Source organism: Leptonychotes weddellii, chromosome 2 (assembly GCF_054177405.1).
Source record: "Leptonychotes weddellii isolate Sample4059 chromosome 2, ASM5417740v2, whole genome shotgun sequence".
Lineage (NCBI taxonomy): Eukaryota > Metazoa > Chordata > Mammalia > Carnivora > Phocidae > Leptonychotes > Leptonychotes weddellii.
In genome coordinates this window covers 112946639-112968903 of record NC_138370.1, presented here as the reverse complement: position 1 = coordinate 112968903, position 22265 = coordinate 112946639, and the positions used below count along the sequence as shown (strand labels likewise).

Below are 22265 nucleotides of genomic sequence, written 5' to 3'. Positions count from 1 at the left end.
ATATAATCTTCTTCATGTTTCTTGTGCTTAAGTTTGTCCAGCTTCTTTGATCTAAAGCTATTATAACGTACTGCTTTATTCAGAAGAGGTACTAATGTCAAAAATTCATATAGATGAAATTAAAAAATGTCAAAAACTCATATAGATAAAATTTAAAAAGTTCTGAATGATACTACAAAATTGTTAATTTCATTAAGTAAAGACCAGTTCATTCCAGAATGTTTTAAAATTGTGTTATCATTTGGATGAAGATCACATAAATCTCCTGTTACACATAGAAACCTTGTGGCTTAGCAGACAAAGATTTGCAATAGTATGTTTTAAGATAAAAGGTAAATAACAGGAGGATTTTCAAGAAGTGGTATAAGCCACATTTTGTCATGTGTTTTGAAGAGGAAGGCTGCAGTAATTAGCCACTGAGGCATTTTTCATCACATTAACCAGTTCAACAAGTATTCACAAGACCCTGGAGAAAGTAGTTTGACTTCAAGTTACAAGATTCTTCCTTTTATAACAATCTGGACCTTTATAAAATTACATTGCAGCAAGAAATCTTGATATTTTCCCATTAGGGAGTGAGGAAGGTAGCAAGAGTTAAGCTTTATTGAAAACCACCTGGAAGAACCACAGAATAAAATGGAACAGTATTGCCTCTTTCTTTCAATACAAGGTTGAGAGACCCTTTCTCTGAATCTTCTGCTCATCCTGAGAACCTTACTTTGGAAGAACAGCAAAGACTTTGTGAGCTGCAGTCTGATCATGTAGTCAAGATGAGGTTTACTGATCTGTCTCTGGACAAGTTCTGGATTTCTGTGAAGGAAGAGTACCTTGTCATTCATAGGAAAGTAGCAAACATTTCACTGAAGTTTTCTTCTACTCATTTCATATGTGAGCAAGCTTTGATTTGTTTAAGAATTGTGAGCTAGAATGAAAACTACATCATTTTCATTAAAAATGAAATTATTGCATGCTTATTTCAAGTTTGGTCCAGAATTGGGTAATTGTGCAATAGCAAAACAAGCACAAGTTTTATGTTATTTTATTCTTTATTTCTAGTTTCAGAAATAACAGTTTTTATGCATAAGTAAGTAGGTAAACGAGATTTTAAAAAGCTAACATATAATAATTTCATAAATACTAGGCTTATATTTGAGCCTAATTATGTTACTCAGGAAGAAAATTATTTTCTCATAGCTTTGTATAAAACTATGTCACAAAATAGGGGTGCCTGGGTGACTCAGTTGGTTAAGCATCCAACTCTTGATTTTGGCTTAGGTCATGATCTCAGGGTTGTGAGATCAAGCCCCAAGTAGGGCTCCACGCTCAGTGCAGAGTCTGCTTGAGATTCTCTCTCTCTCTCCCTTTGTCCCTCCCCTCACTTGTGCTCTCTCTCTAAATAAATAATAAAATCTTTTTAAAAAAAACCTGTATCTTAAGATATATTTTTATTCATATTCAATTGACTTATGGTTTAGTAGCTGTACTAACTGCAATGTCAGTAATTTTTATGTTGTAAATAATTGTTTACTAAATCAATTTGTAAATTTTGTGTAAATTAAATCAGCCAAGCCTGTCTTCAGTAAAAGTAAATTACATTTTTTTTTTGGCTTAAGCCAGCTACTTAACAGAAATTTATTATGTTTGCCTTAGGTTGTTTTGATACTTATGAAAAGGAAAGTAAGATATTAATTTCAAGACAGGTAAACCTAACTTTTTTTTTCAAGAAAGTTTGGGTAAAAAAATCATTTTAGTTTTAAATAGGGAAAATATTACAGCTTATCTTATCAGCTACTTTATGATAAACATTTAGGCCTTAGGAGCGGTAGCCACAAGAATGTGCCTTGCAGACACAGCTATGGGGATGTAACTGACCCAGGGTACTGGGGTCTGAACTCCATCCACTTGCTGGTGCTGAGGCCACACCTTCTAAGACCTGCTCCCAGCCCGTGACTGAGTGGCAGGAATATGAGGCAGGCCGATCCCTGGATATCCTGACTCTCCTGATGGCTGTTTGGGCTCAAAGACTCCATGACAGCCTTGCTGACCTTTCCTCATGCTTCACAGCAATCTAGGACACTTCCACCCAACCTTCCTTCCTTTCTCCTTCACACAAGGTCATCGTGTTTCGTGGTCTGATGGTCCCCCCAGTCTTCCCAGTCTTTTTCTCTCAAAGGTGATCCCCCTAGTAAAATCCTTGCATGTTTAACCCTGTCTTGGTGTCTTGGAGGACTGGGACTAACACCCTGGATATGGTTTAAAAAATCAAGTAGGAAATGAAGATAAAAAGGAAAGCTAAATTTTCTCTACCTACACAACCAGCTTATGTTAGAGTTATTGTCTTTTGTGGGGAGAAAGAATCACAAAAAGATTAGACTAATAATAAGTTATCCACAACTATTGACAATTGTTAATGGATTATTATATCTATAACTTACCAATCACATTAACCTTCTATGATTTGTAGGTATAAGAATATTTATGTAGGGGTACACTGAGACTTGAAACTTATTTCAAGAATTCCTCCAGGGTAAAATGATTGAAAACCAATACATGAGGCTGTTTCTGACATGCTTCAACTCAATCTTATTTCATTCCTTGATCCTCTGGGTGTTGTATTTTGTGTTGAGGCTGAAATATTGTGCTCCAACTTTGCAGTTCCAAGTAGCTGAGTCCACTCTGTGCTAACACAGAAACCTACCCTAAAGGCCATTTCCTGCCTGTTTCCTTTTTTTAAAAAAAGAGATTTACTTATGCATTTATTTATTTGAGAGAGAAAGAGAGAGAGTGCGAGAGCACATGTGCGCATGGAGGAGTGGGGCAGAAAGAGTCTTAAGCAGACTTCTGGCTGAGCACGGAGCTGGGGTTCGATCTCATGACCCTCAGATCAAGGCCTGAGCCAACCCTGAGATCATGACCTGAGCTGAAACCAAGAGTAGGAGGCTTAACTGACTGTGCCAACCAGGCGCCCCATGCCTGTTTCCTTTTACTTCTTCCTTTATGTGAGCTGTGGGTCTTTGATAGAGTCTAGCTAGACTGCAGTTAAAAGGCCTGATTCTAGTCCTAGAGGGACTGCAAATTTTTGCAAGATTATTAAGACATAATTTATATACACGGACAATATGGGACTACTGTTCACAGATTTAGGGGGGAAAAATAAGTATTTGGGTATTAAACATGGCAAAAATCCCAATTGCTATAATCAGCTCCCACAGTCACAGCCAGGAAAAGGGCAAAGTATAGTATTTGAGAACATTCTGCATTGGAATCAATCTGCTTAAAACCTGTCTCTATCATTGACTAACTGTATGACCTTTGGCAAATTACTTTATTTCTCCAGTTTCCTTATCTATAGAAATAGGAATAATATCTACTTAGAAGAATTAAAAGCAAAAATATTTGTAATGTGCTTAGCACTCTACCTGGCACAGCGTAACCCTTGATAAAGGGTAGCTCTTATCATTAGCGAGAATGATATTGTTGTTATCTTAATTTTACTGATTGGCAAGCTAGGGCTTAAAGTTGTTGAGTAAGGCCTTCAGTTCATACAGTGGCAGGACAAGATTCTGTGATTTTTTTTTCATCACTGTAACCTTAGTGGGGCGATGGGGTGAGGGGGAATCTCTGTTTATTTAATTCAGACACTTAACAGAACTTGATCACAATAGCCAACGCTTAAAAAGCTCTGTATTACCTCTAAAAGTATGTTCATAACTCTTAGAATAAACAAAATTTTAGGGATAATGAGAGGAACTGGAGAGAAAAAATATATACTTTTAAAGATTTATTTATTTGAGAGAGAGGGAGAGAGAGCACGAGAGAGAACCTCAAGCAGACTCTCTGCTGCATGCGGAGCCTGACCGGGGCTTGATCTCACAACCCTGAGATCACGACCTGAGCCGAAACCAAGAGTTGAACGCTTAACCGACTGGGCCACCCAGGTGCCCCGAGAGAAAAATATTTAGTACTTGCTACTCATTCACCAAAAATAGATGATTTGATAACTGTGAACTCAAAGTTTTCTGGACATCTAGGTAAGAATTTTTCTCAAAACATATCTGGACTCAGGAATCAGGCTGATCCTGCTGTTTTCTAAACTGAAACCTAGAGAAGTAGTTGTTAGAATTACCTTTTAAAAGTGTCCAGTTTTATTTCAACTTTATAATGCCCCAGATTTGCTTGTGCTAATGAAAGCCTTTCTGCATACTGGCAATCTATTCTAAAACTACTTAAATGAAAAGGTTACATCTGCCAATGATGGTAAGATCATCATTAATCAATTTTGTAACTTAAAAAAATAGCCTCCCCTCCCTGTTTCCCCTTCTGATCCAGCATTACTTTAGGATTTATTTCAGTTCGTATTTTCAGACTACATCTGCTATCAGCTACAGAAAAACGAAAGACCCTAAACCTCAAACAATGTCCAAACCAGCTATTGTATCTTATGAACATATTTTTATAGCTGACTTTTTATATTTATAGTTGGTAGAAAACTGTTTTGAACCAAGGAATCATTTATTTAAAAAAATATATCTACATAAAGACTTTCATAATAAGCCTTTAATGTGATTACCTCATGCCTTTAACATTAATAAAACAAAGATTTTTCCTGATACAAAATAAAATGGCATTTGTTTGTGATCAAGTAATGAAGCTCTTTCACTCAGGATATCACTAACTGGCTTAACTGGGTATGTATTAATGTTACAATAATCAGCTTCTTTTTATAGTACTTTCTTGACATATCGACATGTTTTAAAAAGTCACCAATGTAACAATAAAATACTTATGGTGAGCTATTGAAAGAAATCTGTAGAGTACCATACTAACTATTTCCTTTAGAATTTGATTTAGAAATCACTTGTGGGCTTAAAATATGGCTTCTCTAAAAATATCTCTTATTATGTGCATTCTGTTAGAAAAATATTATGAACAGTTTGGTGACTTTGACAAGTTCCAGTTCCTAAAAATAATATCTTCCAGTAATATCCTAGTGCTGTCAAAGACTATGGTCACTGAAAGATTTCTGTCTTTGCTTATAGCCTTCCTACCGCATGCACAATTTCATTGCCTTCCATTTAGGAACATTACTTTTTGAACATGAATTATAATTGCTTATAAGACATTTCTGAAAAAATAATAGCATTACAATGAAAAGTAATATCCTATTTACCATAGAATAAACAATGAAATTAAAGAGTAGTACAATTAAATTTAATCTAGGTGGGTCTTAAATTAAGACACAGCAGTTTGGCAATGTGTCAGACAAAACAGAATCTAGAAACCAGGCGTAAACCAGTGATCACAAGGAGAATACAGTGCATTTGGGACTCTCACTTGCAGTCATGGATATAACCTTTAGGCATGTTGGCTTAAGGTTGTCTCTAACATTATCAATGCTAAGGCTTCTCATGTCTTAACATATTTTTGTTTAGTTTTAATATAGTGGCCCAATCAGAAATCCTAAACAAGCTAAAATCTCAACAGAGTTGAGATGGCAATTTTAAGATTTGATAATATTTTTAAAGCATTAGGGTTATAATGATACATTCATTTTTCAAGACCACTTAAAAGGAATATTGAAATCAATAAATAGTAATGTTTATGTTTCATTGTGTCTCTATGTTAAAATGTATAATTATTTTTAAACAATTTAATTTCACCAAGAGGACTAGACAGAAATTTTTGGCCAATTGAGTTATGTTCTCTAGGACACAAATCCGCTAAAGAAAAAGAAAATTATTTAGCATTTTCAGGAAACTTTCTTCATCATTGAAACAAATGCATGTTGAGTTTTCTAATTGAAAAATATAGTTTATATTTATAGTTAAATAGAAAGTCTATGAAAATTTGATATTAGATAGCCTTATATTAATAAACCAATAGCTTATTGGTCTATTTCTCAGGGGCTTGACATTCTTATTTCTATTTAGCATTTTTCAAAACATAATGATCTTTCAATGTCTTTGATATAAAAAAAGCTGGTCAGACTTATTTTCTTAATAAAATTTGCTCAAAGATCCATAAGGAATAGAATCTATTAGTAAATCCAATCCAGACTTTTACAAAATAATTTGTATAGTTCTTCATTTTTCTCTATTTAACAATTTGATCTCTGATATGATCTCTGGTATGCACAGGACTGTTTGCTTTTAAGTCATTTTGCATTTGCAAAATGCATTTGCATTTTAAGTCATTCTATAGTGATGTGTCTTGTTTCACTACTAAAGTGTAAAAGCAGGGACTATTCATAGTGAGTAAGAGCATAGCTTCCGGGGCCAGACTCATACTCCTTGCATTCAAATACTATTTTTGCCACTTAATACTAGTTGTGAGGTTTTGATCAAGTTACTTAATATCTTTGTGCCTTGGTTTCCCCAACTATGAAATGGGAATAATAATAATTCTTACTTTGAAGTGTTATAGAAGGTATTAAATGCATTAATATGGGCCAAACATTTAGAACAGTATCTGGAAACTAGTGAGGTTGAAAAAACTCTGAGCTATCATGAACATGAATATTTATTCCTACAATATTTTATTTCCCAAGATACAGACTCAGCTGGCTAGGAAAAAATGAATCTTTTTTTTTTTTAAGATTTTATTTATTTATTTGAGAGAGAGAGAATGAGAGAGAGAAAGCACATGAGAGGGGGGAGGGTCAGAGGGAGAATCAGACTCCCCACCAAGCAGGGAGCCCGATGTGGGACTCGATCCAGGGACTCCAGGATCATGACCTGAGCTGAAGGCAGTCGCTTAACCAACTGAGCCACCCAGGCGCCCGGAAAAAATGAATCTTAATCAGTATCTCTAAATTTCCTGATGGTTCCAATAAGCTGTATGTTTTTCATACAAGTGATGAGAGCCCTGTGTGACCTTTCTTTCTGTTCTTGGTTCTTGACAAAACTCTGCATCTTGTGTACTTGCTGATCTATCTATCTTTCTTTCTTCTTTTTTAAGATTTTATTTATTTATTTGATAGAGAGAGACACAGTGAGAGAGGGAACACAAGCAGGGGGAGTGGGAGAGGGAGAAGCAGGCTTCCCGCTGAGCAGGGAGCCCGATGCGGGGCTTGATCCCAGGACCCTGAGATCATGACCTGAGCTGAGGGCAGACGCTTAATGACTGAGCCACCCAGGCGCCCCGCCGATCTCTTTCTTTCTTGCTTTCTTGCTTTCTTTCTTTCTTTCTTCTTCCTTTCTTTCCTTCTATCTTTCTTCTTTTCTTTCAAGGGGAGAGATATTGATATCAGTTAAATTCTGTCCCCCCCAAAAGATACATTGATGTTCTAATCCCAGTGCCTCAGAATACTATCTTATTTGGAAATAGGGACCTTGCAGATTTAACCAGGTTAAGGTGCAGCCATTAGGGAGGCCCCTAATCCAGTATGACCGATGTCCTTGTAAAAAGGGGAAATCTGGACATGGAAACACAGAAGGAAGAAGTGTGATGATGGCCATGTGACTGTAGTCATGCATCTATACATCAAGGAATGCCAAGGATTGTTGGCAAACACTAGAAGCTAGGAAGAGGCAAGGAAGTATTCTCTTCTGGAGCCATCAAGGAACATGGCCCTAGGTTACCTTGATTTTGGACTTCTAGCCTCCAGAACTGGGAGATAATCAACTGTTGTTTTAAGCCACCCGGCTTTTGGTACTTTGTTATAGCCGCCCAAGGAACTAAATACAAGTATTGTAGAGATTTACCCACTTTCTGATTACTTTTCCTCATATCTAAGTAAAAACTGAGGGGGCTATAATTAACCATCTCTCCCTGCCCTTTATTTTTTCTTGAGGATCACATACTCTGGATTTGGAGAAATGAATACTAAATTTCTAGATGTAAAAGAGTTAATAGAATTATTTTTGATCAGTGAATGAAAAACAAGCTGATGAATTGCAAGCAATGTCACACACAACAAGGTGCTTGGGCATTTTGTAACTTACATCGTTTTAAAGATTTTTTTTTTTTATTTATTTGACAGAGAGAGACATAGCGAGAGCAGGAACACAAGCAGGGGGAGTGGGAGAGGGAGAAGCAGGCTTCCCGCCGAGCAGGGAGCCCGATGCGGGGCTTGATCCCAGGACCCTGGGATCATGACCTGAGCCGAAGGCAGACGCTTAACGACTGAGCCACCCAGGGGCCCCTTACATCGTTTTATATCTTTTTACTGATACACCCTTCAAGGACTATCTTTGTTAAGGTCTTTTTTTTAGAAAACTAACGCTGCTATCTCTAAAATGATCTATTTTTATATTCTGGGAGACAAATGAACCTGTAAATTAAGTTGTCCTTAGCTCTTTAAGTGCTCACCACAGTCATAGAACTACACAATGGTTGAATTAGCAAGAAATTAACAGATCAGGTAGTTCAACTAATTTGTTTCTCAGAGGAAGAAACTGAGGTCAAGAGAGGTTAAGCAATTTAGACTTCTAGCTTTTTTTTCTGCATTGTATCACAAGGGACTTAAACATAATTTAAATCACATTTCAGAAGTCAGATTTTCTGGACCATTTTTGTATTGTCTTCAGAGTTTGTAAAATAGTGGCCTACTAAAGAGATAACTGTTTACTGGGGATAATGCTTATTTGTCAGTTATCTTGAAGCTGTAAATAATCTTGCTACTAATAGTTATATGGAATGTGCTTGTATATGACTGACCTGCCCTTGTTATGGGCCTAACATCTTGCAGTCAGTACATGTGATGTCTACACTGTTTTCTACAGGCAGAAGCTTTTCTTAGGGTGGGTGAGGGAGAAGGGGTATTTCTAAATGAGGCATCAAGAGAAACTGGTCCTGAGTTTCAGAAGCACTTGGGTATTTTTAGTATGACCTCATTCATATCCCACCATAGCTGATTTTGGGGGTGCAGAATGAGGAGGTAATGAGAAAGAGCAACAAACCAAAATAAAAAAAAGAATCAAAGGTAAACTGCCAAGATTTAAAAAAGAGAAAAGGCATGGGCGCCTGGGTGGCTCAGTTGGTTGGGCGACTGCCTTCGGCTCAGGTCATGATCCTGGAGTCCTGGGATCGAGTCCCGCATCGGGCTCCCTGCTCAGCAGGAGGTCTGCTTCTCCCTCTGCCCTCTTCCTTCTCGTGCTCTCTGTCTCTCATTCTCTCTCTCTCAAATAAATAAATAAAATATTTAAAAAAAAAGAGAGAAAAGGCATAACATCTTTAATAAATGACTTTGTCTAGAGCTATTAGTCAATTTAGAGTTCACAGATTCTCCCTATAGTTAATAGTTTCATTAATATTTACTTACCTACAGTTATTTAGAGATCTCTCTTCATTCAAATAGCTTTCACTTCAAATAATATTATTAAATTTACTTTCTGCAAGAAATTATGCTAATCACTTTACAGGTGTTGCTTTATTTAATGCAACAAAACTCCATGAAACTACCATAATTATCCTTAACTTACAGTAATGAAAAGGAAATTTAGAGTTTAAACAACTTGCCTAATGTTGCATTGCTAGCAAACCCTGGCCAAGATTTAAACTTAGCTCAAACTCTGATGGGCATTTCCATTCACTATCTAATCACAGGGTTGATAGAATCCCTAACTGGGCATATTTCCTGTCTCTCTGCTGTTAGGTAACATATGGGCCCTCCTGCTGGTTAAGCACTTGGGTCATTCTCTTCATCTGGGGACAGCTTTCAGTAGAATCCTTTCTTCCTGCAGGCCCCAGAGATTTGGTCTGCTTACTTTTCTTTTTTCCAGCTGTCGTTACTGATTCTCCCACCTGCGATTCATCATCTACTAGAATCCTGGAGGAGAATATAGATCCCCTCTTTTCCTCTTCCTTTGTTTCTGATTAAAAAAAAAAAAAAACCCTCCAAGTTTTTAATGAGAATCTCACTAGCAACTTCAAGTTGTAATCTAATAATATTAGCAATTGCTACTGTGCTTCACTTAGCAAAAGCTTACTTTCGCTATTGCTGTTAAATTTGCTGTTTGTCAAATAATGCAATATATGTTAAGAAAAAAAAAAAAAGAAGGTAGCAGGAGGGGAAGAATGAAGGGGGGGAAATCGGAGGGGTAAACGAACCATGAGAGACAATGGACTCTGAAAAACAAACTGAGGGTTCTAGAGGGGAGGGGAGTGGGAGGATGGGTTAGCCTGGTGATGGGTATTGAGGAGGGCACGTTCTGCATGGAGCACTGGGTGTTATGCACAAACAATGAATCATGGAACACTACATCTAAAACTAATGATGTAATGTATGGGGATTAACATAACAATAAAAAAATTTTAAAAAATTTGCTGTTTGTAATTACTTTTGCATATGTTTTTAGGCACTTCTATGGCAATGAGTCGAATTTCATTTTGACTTGTAGTTATAATTTCTTATAAGGCCCTTGTTCTTTTCTGCAGGCTTGCATCTGCCCCGATTTATCGTGCTAGGGCTTATACGTGAAAGAAACTAAAAGATATTAAAGAACACATGTATCAAGACTTGCAATTTAAGACATAAGCTGAGGAGGAGAGACCTGAATATTAGGAATTTCAGAAAAAGCTCTCCTAATATTAGCCCATCTTGCCTTTATTGAGACTGATGTTTATTGAGTATTTAATGTTTGAAATGCTTTCCATACAAAAGGTCTGGATGATTATCCACATTTTACTGATGAAGAAGTTGAAGCACAGAATCTATCCAAGAATATCAGTAAGTGATGAACCTAAGATTGAAACCAAGGTCTGTATAAGGTACATTAAGTGGCTTCTCACAAATGCACTTTCTGAACACAAATCATGAGTGTTATGTAAAGAACACATTTCATTTTCTACATTTTTTTATCCTGTAATTCTCTTGAATCTTAATTTGCTTTCATATCTATAGTATTGCTTGATGCTCTTGAAAAATGGATCTTGAGATGCCTGGGGGGCTCAGTCAGTTGGGCGTCTGCCTTTGGCTAGGGTCATGATCCCAGGGTCCCGGGATCCAGTCCCACATTGGGCTCCCTGCTCAGCGGGGAGCCTTCTTCTCCCTCTCCCTCTGCCCCTCCCCCGCTCATGCTCTCTCTCTCTCTCTCTCACAGATAAATTTTTAAAAAATCTTTAAAAAAAAGAAAAATGGATCTCATTTTATTCTGAAAAGTCTACAATTAAGTAATAGATTAAATGTTTTGTTAAGTGTGAATTTTTAAATTTAGTCATTGCGAGACTAGTTGGTTGGCTAATTCTTTTTGAGGTCCTTGGTTTAAATTAGTATCTCTAAATTTAAACTCTTTTATTTATTTTTGTAAAAGAGTTATTTATTTATTTATTTAGAGAGAGAGACTGTGCTCATGAGTGGAGGAAGAGGCAGAGGGAGAAGGAGAGAGAAAATCCCAAGCAGACTCTGCGCTGAGACTGGAGCCTGCCACAGGGCTCCATCTCATGACCCTGAGACCGCAATCTGAGCGGAAACCAGAAGTCAGATGCTCAACCGACTGAGCCACCCAGGTGCCTCTAAATTTAAACTCTTTTAAAAACTCATACTTGCCATTTGTCTTCTGAATTCCTTGGTAAATACAAGTACATAATACATATATAATAAAACTTTGGTTACATCATCAACTTTACAGTCCTGTTCTTATAAGCTTTACCAGGTGAAACCTCCTTCTTTCTACAATTAAGGGTTGATTTTGTTGTTGTTGTTGTTTATGTATTAAGCCCTTAAAAGACATCAAGCATTCTGAGTGAATTAATAATTTCTACGGAGACTTGTTTTTTTCTGTTGTCTCTTTTTGAGAGAAAGAGCAAAAATACCCCTCCCCAGTAACCCAAAAAACAAAACTGGCATTGACTTCAGAACCCATTAATTGTGTTTAATAAACAGTTTTATATAAATGTGTTTAGTAAACTGTTCTTAGTTATTTTAACAGAACAGTTCTGTAATCTCAGGAAAACTTTTTTAAAAGCAGAGATTAAAACAACGATTATTTATCCAGCAATAGTATGTTCACTCTACAGTAAAATTACCTTATAGTCCTAAAATGTCTCCTCATTTATAGTCATAAACTTTCTTGAAAAAACTTCTATGAGCTTATGATTTGGTGACATTGGTCTAAAAGCATATCTTTTATCCCATTTTATTAATTCTTTAAAGAATTTTTTAAGATACCTCAAAAATAGAACAGAATGTACAGTAAGTGAATGGGAAATACTTTAAGGGTTATTAGTTACAGCCAAAAATCAATGACACTACTGAACTCCAAAGCCATTTTTTTGGGAAAAGATTATCTTATCAATATCTATTCTTGATGAAATTATTTTTCTTCTATTTCTATAGTCAGTTCAGGCTCAAAAAGCTGACTTTCAGTGGGAAGACGCTGATAGAGCTTGTCTACGGCATTTTTAACAGACCTGAGGTCATAATATGAATTACCCCTGTGATAGTATCTGCATATTGGTGAACATCCAGAGCTGTGCTGACCACATCTCAAGTTCATAAAAGCCACCATTGCAGAGAGTTTTCTGCTGGACAGCACTGATTCAGAAGGTCAGAAATGGTAGTAAACATTTTAATTGTTAGACAGATTTTCAGTATTCATCCAGGTATTTGGTAACATACAAAAGTAACTGAGAGTTATTTTTCCTAAGCATGGCACATTTAGAAAAGATAAAAAAAAGTTAAACACTTATTCAGCAAAAGTTTAATAAAACTCAATGTGCCAGGTAGTAGTTAGGCAAAGCTGAATAAAGGGTGATTTTTGATCTTGAGACAATTATAGTCTTGTGGATGGGCTGGACAAACATCTAATCACTAGAGATTGTGGTTTTTGTTATAATAATATTATGCACTAAACAAAGAAGACATTAGCTCTGTCTAGAGGAATTGAGGAAGACCTCAAAGAGGAGGTGATAGTTGAGTTTTACATTAACGAAGTTATTTTTTAAGGATGTGCAGTAGGTACATGAAATAAAAGGCTCACTCTTTCTTATGGCCTAAGTAAGTTTGGGCACGGCCCTAACTCTGAGGCAGTATACTTCACCAACATCCTGTACATGCTCTCAGGAATATCTGTGCACTGAATACTATTCTAAAGACATATATTGTATTTTATGTATATAACTTGAACTAGCATGTCTATTTTTTGGAAATATTGGACTAACAACAAGAGCTTCCATCACTGACAGGATGATAGGCATGAAGTGATTCCACAGTGAAGAGCCCAAGCACTCCCCAGCTTCTGCCACCAGGCCATGATTAATGGTGTAACTCGGAGAATGTCCAAGGGCTGCAATTGGGTGGCTCTACCCTCAGGGTGACTCTTTGAGGTTTTTAAATGCCTCTCCCAATACCAAAGCTTGAAAGGAAGCTGATAATGGCCTAAGAGAATGCTGGACTTGGAGATAAAAGAATGGTGGGCTCAGGCTGAGAACACTGAGGATTACTGTCTCTGAAGGTTTTCTGGTGTGGATGTGGTGGGACAGGAGGAATAGGGCACCTGGGGAATCTTGGAGTGGGGACGAGGGGTCCATATAGGATCAGAGCAGAGACTAGCCTTTAACTATGTTGTGTAAGCACAATCATGACTTCCTCAAGTGAAAAAGGAAGCTAATTAGACAGACATTGTAGTATATTATAAATAAATATGTGTAAGTCTTTGTATCAGTCAGAGAACCATTAGGATATATCTGTAACAATCAGAGTTGTTACTGGGATGTGACTTTATGCGATTCTGGGAACTGGTAAAACAGTCTCTCTAAAGTGGTTGTCCTGGCATCTGATCTGGATTTAGAGTCCACAAGGCAGGCAGTCGGGGAGAGAAGATGGAAGGTAAGCGGGGGAGCCCAAGAACAAGCTAGAGCCACAAGCACGAGCTGGAGCCCACAAGGAGACTCAAACCTGTGTTAGTTCTTTCTGTGACCCTGAGGGTATGGGTGTCCTACAGAAGTTGGGATGTTTGTTGTGTAGCTAAGTCCACACCAGGATCCAGAGCTGGAGGAGGTGGAGGAGGGTTCAGAGGTACAGTGGCAGGCCCGGCGGCTGCCTCCCACCAATGAGGAGAGACAGCAGATAAATGATAATGTGTGTGAGCCACAAAAATGGCTGCCACTTCACTTTCACCATCCAAACCTCACACAGGAATCTCTCCTGGGGTTCATGCTGACCAGAAGCATACAGGAGAATTCTGGGAAATGTAGTTCAGCCTGGCCAAGTGGACACATTGCAAAACTACCACAGTCTCATTGCAGAGTAGCGGTTCAGTCATGTACAATAATCTTCTGTGAGCTTCGGAGAGCCACGTGTTAAAACAACCAAAGACAGCTTTAGGTATTTATGTAGAGAGACACTTCCGTGGAGTGGATTCTGGCTATTCTGCTTAAGAGTCTGGTGCCCCAGGTAGGTAAAACCAGACAAACATCACTTCTTAGAGAATTTTATCGTGGTGAAGAAACAGCTATGTAATGTTACCTTGCACAACCACATACACTTGGTAGCTACCTTCCCAGAGGTTAAAACCACAAATTAAATGTAGATTTTTTCGTAAGTGTGCAAAAATGAACTAGGGAAGTGAAAATGACTAGATAAAATTCTTTAGTATTTATTGACATGTAACCATGAGGTTGAAAAACTCCTCTATGCATGAAAATGAGAACAGTCACATAAATATATCCCATTAAACCCAAACAAAACGTATCCTCTACTCAACTCCTGCTTAGCAGGATCTGGAAATGACTAGGCACCCTAAAAGCAATACATGATGGGAAGTAGGAATTGAAAGAGACAGTGGTCTTAGCTGGTTGTGATTTACCTTTCTTGTTTTGCAAATTTTACAAAATCATATAAACACGTGAAGCCGTTGCCAAGTCTCTTTGGAACGTGAAAGTGAAGTATACAGGAACTTAAGCTTCTTTGGGTGTAGGGTAAATCTGCCCATGGGCCGTGCTTTATTATGATTGACTGTGAGACCCCCAAGATCCCTTGCCTACACTACTTAGCACAGTTATTAGCATATACTCATCTCTTATTAAATGTATGTTGAAGGGAGAATAAAATGAACAAGCGGGGAGGAGAAAAGGAGGACGGTAGGTAGGGAAGGAAGAAGGAAGGAGGACAAAGCAAAGAAAGGAAGGGAGGAAAGAAGGAGAAGAAAGAGCAAGGAAGGTAAAGGAGAGAAATGTACAAGCTAACTGAATCAATCAAAGACAAAAACAGACTAGAATCCAGGTACACTAGTCAGTTCTTTAAGAAATCAAATAAATACTTGGTAAATCATGATTATAAAAATATTAGAAACATCCTTTATCATAGAAATGTTCATTGCAACCTGGTGTAGAAAAGTAATATTTGCGTTACTAAAATTAGTGTTTTGCTTTTCAAAAATACCTTATTCAAAAGAACATTTCCATGGATCTGTAGGGTCTTAATGAAGATTTATTTTTGAAAATTCTGATGTCTACTATTTCATTGTTTAGTGCTCAAATATAAACTACATCAGGGGTCAGGAATGATCAGTTTGGAGTCTCTGGACCCCAGAGAGCCCATGGCTACAACTCAGGCTCTAGAACTCAGGTGGCCCATGGACTTAGATGAAAAAAATTAACAAATTTCCATTAATTTCTAGCTGTAATCTACCATTTCTTTCACATTTTAAAACATTATTATGAAAAGCTGTCCATAGGTTTCCGGGGTCTCACGGGCACAAAAAGGATTAAGAAATCTGCTTTTTGCAAGGACAAAATGTCTCCCTTCATTGCAGCATTTTTTTTCTGATGAGTATTCTAGAAGCGCTAACGGGAAATCATGGCGCTTACAGGCACAGGACACAAGGTGGCGGTACATCGTCACTTGTTCTTCCACATCGACTTCCCTCATTCTCGGCCTTCTCGGAATGCTAAGTGTAAACTGTAATTAGAATGTAATACATTTTCAGAAAATGGCTTTCGATACTTTTCAGCCTACCCTTCTAGTTTATATTATATGCTCTTTTTTTGTGCAATATGCAGCACACATAAAAAAAAGTCTCTGTTTGAGAAACACAGTAAGAAATTAAGCTATTTTCAGAGCTTTCTCTAAATGTTTCCTAAAAAAAAACAAACCACAAAAAACAAGAACAGCAACAACAAAAAACAAACCACCCTTATGAGGAAAGACTTTTTTCTTACTATTACTGTGCTCTTATTTATACAAATATGGTCTATGTGCCCAAAGGGTAATTGCTGAATTACCTAAAACCTTTCCTACCAACACACACCATTTATAATCACATACTCTCCCTAATTTAAATTTGTGATTGTTTCAAGTGAAAAAGAAGGAGAGGGGAGGTGATCTTCCCCTCTTTGATGGCGTGATCTTTGGTGGAGGAGTTGCAAAATGGCTAGAATTCCTCATTCCTCCATGAAGAGGCAGAGTCTGTTTCTCTAGCTCTTGACTCTGAATTGTGCTTTTGACGTGATTTGGCCAGTAGCACGTGGCGGAAGTGATAGTGTTCTGCTTCTGAGCCAATAAGCTTCGAGACACCTCGAATGCTTCCTTTTGCCATCTGTTTCCAGGACTGGGGACTGGGCTTGCTTGCCTCTGTATCTTATGAGAGAACATGCTTGGAAGAAGCTGCTGGAAGGATGAGTCCTGGGGAGCAGAGAGAAGTTGCACCAGCTAGATAAAATCCCAGAAAAATGAGACCCCAACGCATAGCCAGTCTACGTCCCAAACAAGACAGGCTAGGTGAGGCCAGGAGAATCCCACAGCCTGGCCCTGCTCTGCGCCTGACTTGAGTTGTAGGAGCAATAAATGCTTATTGTCCTTAGCCACTGGGTTTTGGAGTAGTGCTTTATGCAGCATTGTGTGTAAAACAGGAACTGTTACAAACTATTATTTATTCCTGACTGACCACAAGCCCATGACCAATTCAAATGGTATCTTTTACAAAATATGGAACTGTGAAGTACTGTGACTTAGCATTCTATTGCATTAGAGATTTTGGCCCTTGTGGCATTTACTGACAGTGTCTAGCCATTTAGTACATCTAGTTTTGACTTTAGATATAGAAAATAAGGGTATGGGGTGCCTGGGTGGCTCAGTCGTTAAGTGTCTGCCTTCAGCTCAGGTCATGATCTCAGGGTCCTGGGATCCAGCCCCGCATCGGGCTCCGTGCTCCACGGGAAGCCTGCTTCTCCCTCTTCCATTCCCCCTGCTTGTGTTCTTCCCTCTCTCGCTGTGTCTCTCTCTGTCAAATAAATAAATAAAATCTTAAAAAAAAAAAAAGAAAAGAAAAGAAGGGTAAAAGAAGAAATTGAGTATGCATATGGGCAGGAAACTGTTATGGATGAATGTTTGTGTGTACTCCCCCCACCCCATTCATATGTTGAAGCCTTAAGTCCCAATGTGGCCGTATTTGGAGATGAAGCTTCTAAGGAAGCAATTAAGGTAAAATAAGGTCATAAGGGTGATGCTCTGAAAGGATTGATGTCTTCATAAGAAGAAATACCAGAGATCAATCTCTCTCTTTCTCTCTCTCCCTCTGTCTCAACACAAAGAAGAGGTCATGTGAGCACACAGCAGGATGGCAGAGGCCTGAAACCAAGAGAAGACACTCACAGTGAGATCGACCTTGCAGGTATCCTCATCTTAGACTTCCCAGCCTCCAGAACTGTAAGAAATACATTTTAATTGTTTAAGCCATGCAATCAATGCTATTTCGTTATGGCAGTCTGAGTGGACTAATACAGAATGGAAAGGCAAAATAGGGGGAAAGTAATAATAACTGATAGTGATTGCTTCTGAGCAGTCTAAAGACTTAACAAATCTAATTTCCTGTAGTCCCCCACAACAACCCAGGGAGGGAGATACTATTATTAGCACTGTCATTATTATTATTTTTTTATTTATTCACTTGAGACAGAGAGATACAGAGAGAGAGAGAGAGAGAGAGAGTAGGAGCAGTGGGGAGAGGCAAAGGGAGAGGGAGACGCAGACTCCCCACTGAGCAGGGAGCCCGATGCGGGGCTCGATCCCAGGACCCTGAGATCATGACCTGAGCCGAAGGCAGACGCTTAACGACTGAGCCACCCAGGCGCCCCCGAGCACTGTCATTATTTTTACAGATGAGAAAACTAAGACAAAGAAAGTGTAAGTAGCGTGACCAAGTTCTGATGGTTAATAAGTGGCAGAGTTGGACTTAGAATTGAAGATGTCTCTCTCTAGAAGATGTACTCTAAATGGCTATTTTAGACTCCTAAGAAGAAATGAGCAGTGGCAAATGAAGGCAGGAAGAGAAAGAGGAAGGAGAAAATGATATACAGGGTGAGCTCGGTACTGATGATCGGAACCTGTTGTCTCTCAGGGCAGCTTTCTCTGACTCACTTTACTCCTGAGGGATACATCTCAAAGCTGGTGGGTCCCTGGAGCCCCAACTCCGTGAGAGAGCTTGGCTATGGAGATCTGCACAGGACTTTTAGATACGTTCTGCATTTTTTCTTCCACTGTTCTCACAGACTGAATTGCTAAACTTTTTTAGGACCCCTTGGGCCCCCAACCCTGCAAGCTGGCTTTGGGTAGAAACATAGTCATGTCAGCACTACCAGACTTGATAAATTCCATGTGGTTTGGTACATGATACACGGCCCCATATGGCAAGCTCTTTGTTGAAAATATAAATAGGCATGTTTTACTATAATCAAGCAAAACTCTAGGTATGCTTTTGGCATGAATAAGATGGTATTTAAAAGCATTTATCTAGCATTGCTCCATATTGAATACATACAGGATGAATTTACAAATTGCTCATGTTATTAATTCTACCTAAGAGGTGGAAGATTAACTTGATGCTGATTAGGTTGCCAATACTTAATTTGCTAAGGAAAACATCTGAAATATGGCTAGGACTCCTCCTGGCCAGAGAAGGAGCAAGAAGGTCTTAAAAATTCTTTAGCATTCAGTCAGGCTAGCTTGAGAAGACAGGACTCACAGAGCAAATTAGCCTCCATCCCCGCAAGTGCCCTTCGGCCCCAGAGCATGTAGAAGAGAAGCAAGAGAATTTCCGTACTCATTGAGGTATGTGAGGAAGTTCTGAGAATTGAGAACCACTGTGGCCACCAGAGGGTCCCTATTTTTAGGGAGAGAAGGGACATTGTTGTGATAGTCTGGCAAGGTTTAGAGCACCAGACTGAGTGAAGAGCAAGAGCAAGTTGGGGACAGTGTGGAAAGTGGGGAGACCATGAACTGACTGTACAAGAGAATCACTTCCTTGAGTCACACCAGCCTCCGATGCCTCAGCAGCTAATGCAGTAGGGACAGACAGCGTGCCAAGCTGCGATCAGACAAGCTGCAGCTCAAAGAGGGTCAGTAAAGATGAGAGGCCAATGCATAGATCAGATAGATGGGTGCCCTACCACCATTTCAGGACATTATGGAAACTTCTTTCTGGATCTAGACGCCCATTCTGGGGAAAAAGAGGGAGGGGGAGAACATGTAGAGGGGCTGCTGTCCAGAAATGACATTTGGAGTTTGAATGGATGGACTGCATTTCCAAGAGTCTAGGAGGTACGCAGGAAGTGATTATATTGCTTTTAATTGGCTAATGTTGATGTTCTCATTTCCCGCCTCCCCTCCCCATGCCCAGTCAAGTGAAATAAGGAACGGATGGGCAAACTGAGCTTTGTTAGAGACCACAGAAATGTCTGCCCTAACAAACTGTGACTATAAACAATAAAGCCGCTATGTGTCTAAAACAAAAGTTACTTTCCTACCAAGAATTCAGTCCGCTACATATTAGGAATAGGTGTATATGTTGCGACATTTCTCTGTTCTTACAAATTCTTTCTGCTGTTCACATTACACAATATTGATGGAGATTCTAATCAGAGGAAAGGGAGTATGAAACTAGTGGTTTGCACGTCTAAGTCAACATTTGAAAAGGTACTGATACATTTACATCATGGACATGAAAACACAAAATGCAACTGGAGGTTACTAAATAATATATTCATACAGTCATCTATTGCTACATAACAAAGCATTCAAAACGCAGTAGGTGCAAATAACAATATTTACCGTCTCATGGTTTTTGTGGCTCAGGAGTTCAGAGAGGGCATCGTTGCATGGCTAGCCTCTGCTCGCCATGCCTGGGGCCTCAGCAGGATGACATCACGGCAGGAGGGATGGGATCATTGAAGGCTTGACTGAAGCCCGAGGACACAAGGTGGCTCTCTCGCATGGTGGCAAGGTGGCGCGGGCAAGTTCCTTCCCCCACAGGGCTGCCTGAGGGTCCCCAGGACATGGCAGTTGACTGGCCCCAGAGGGAATAATTCGTAGGTTCAACGAAGGAGTTGTGGTAATTTTTAGAACCTGTCTTCAGACGTGCCACAGCACCACTTTCTACAGTATTCCACTGGTCACGCCGAGCAGCCTGATTCTGTGTGGGAGGAAACTACATAGGATGCTGTATTAGTTATGCATTGTTTCACTATGAATTACCATCATACTCATCAGCTGAAAGCAAGCACATTTATTATATACAGTTTCTGTGGGCCAGGAATCCAGAAGCATCTTCGCGGGCTGGTTCTGGCTCACCGTCTCTCCTGAGGTTACCGTGAAGCTATCGCCTGGGGCTACAGTCTTCTGAGGTTTGACTGGGGCTGAAGAACCTGCTTCCAAGCTTCCTTGTTTGTTGGTAAGCTGCAGTTCCTTGCCTTGTGGGCCTCTCCACAGGCTGCCTGAACGTTCATGCACTGTGATAATACAGCGGGTGGCTTCCCCCCCCAGTGACTCATGTGGAAGATAGAAAGAACCCCAAAAAGCCCCCTTCCACTAATCTTGGAAGTGACACACTGTACTATTTCCTATTGCTGCTTACCACAACCTTAGTGACTTAACCAGCACAAATTTATAATCCAGCATAATCTCTCCATCTCAAGATCTTTAACTCAATCCCCCCTGCAAAGTCCCTTTTGCTGCATAAGGTAACAATTCAACATTCACAGGTTTAGGATTTGGGGATTAGGATGTGGACGTACCTGGGGAACCATGACCCTGCTTACCACACATACCATCACTTCACCATATTATACTGAGCACACAGACCAAACTCGGTCCAATGCAGGAGATGACTACTCCCGGGGGTGAATACCGGGAGCTGGAGAGCATTGGGGGCCATTTTGCAGGGTGACTACCACATTTTTATATGACTGTTATATAACTTTCTGAAGTGCTAATTACTGCTTCAAAATACAACACTGAAATAACAATGTTATACAGTTATTAGCATTTTGTTTTTATTAGATTGAGGATGGTAATGATGACAAAATAACAATAGCTGCCATTGTTTGGGGTGCCTAACTGGTGCTGGGCACTGTGCTAAGCATTTTACATAAATCTCCTTGTTATGTAACGTCTTGAGATACGAGATCAATATTTTTGTCATTTATAATGATTAAAGATACAAAGAAACAGGTTCAGAGAAGCTCAAGATAAATGATTTCAATATGTTCACACAGTCAAAGTTGGTACAGAGAGAGCCTGAATCCAGTTTGGGCAAGTATTAGGATATGTGGGCTCCAGTCCCTCTTCACCGCTAACTTCCCACGATCCTATGTAAGTGACTTCAGTGCTCGTGACCAAGTTTTTCTTATCGTCATTACCTGGACTTCAGATTCCTTAACTATCTGATCCTGAAAGAGTCCAGAATCACAACCATTCATGCCATTTATTATCAACCTATAGATGGCACTTTTGTATAACCAGGAGTTCAACATGAGTCTAGAAGCTCAATTTCCAAACTTACACCAAGACAATTATATCCGAAAATTAAGTCCTCACATATTTAAATAGAATACCAGTGTCTTGGCTATAGCAAAGGAAAAGGAAGGAAGTAGCCACATGTAAAGATTTTCCAAGTGAATTCTTATCTAGTCATGTAACCCACCCCCTGAGACAACATAAAAAAGATCCTTTACACTGGGGCATGTCCTCAGTTTGCCAGATATTTAGAGAAGTCCATTTTGTGAAACACCAAAGTTCTATCCAAGGGAAAGGGAGAGAATAATTTCTGGTACCCTATTTTCTTTTTCTCTTTCCTTCCTTCCCATTTATGTTTAGAGTCTTTTCCATAACAAATATTCACATCTTCTCCTTAATTGGCTGTCTTGAATAGCCCATTAGAACATGTCTGGAAAGTAATATTAGTTTTCAGTGATCCTATTATATCCCCACACATTATCCCATCTCTAAGGTAGTACCATAGGGCTCACGATATGTAGTTGGAGGTATCCTGGAAGAATTGTTATAAAGAAAAGATGCCCAGAGTTCATTATTTCAACTTGGACACAACAAA

The 22265-nt window shown here is 39.0% G+C and overlaps 1 long non-coding RNA gene across 1 annotated transcript; it reads right to left on the bottom strand.

Moving 5' to 3' along the window:
- Positions 1-580: 580 nt before the first annotated feature.
- On the bottom strand, positions 581-21781 carry LOC145720343 (uncharacterized). The gene is made up of 2 exons (XR_014143261.1): positions 19988-21781; positions 581-810 (listed from the first exon to the last, which is right to left on the bottom strand). It is a non-coding gene; the product is annotated as an uncharacterized LOC145720343 (long non-coding RNA).
- Between the last annotated feature and the right edge of the window lie 484 nt (positions 21782-22265).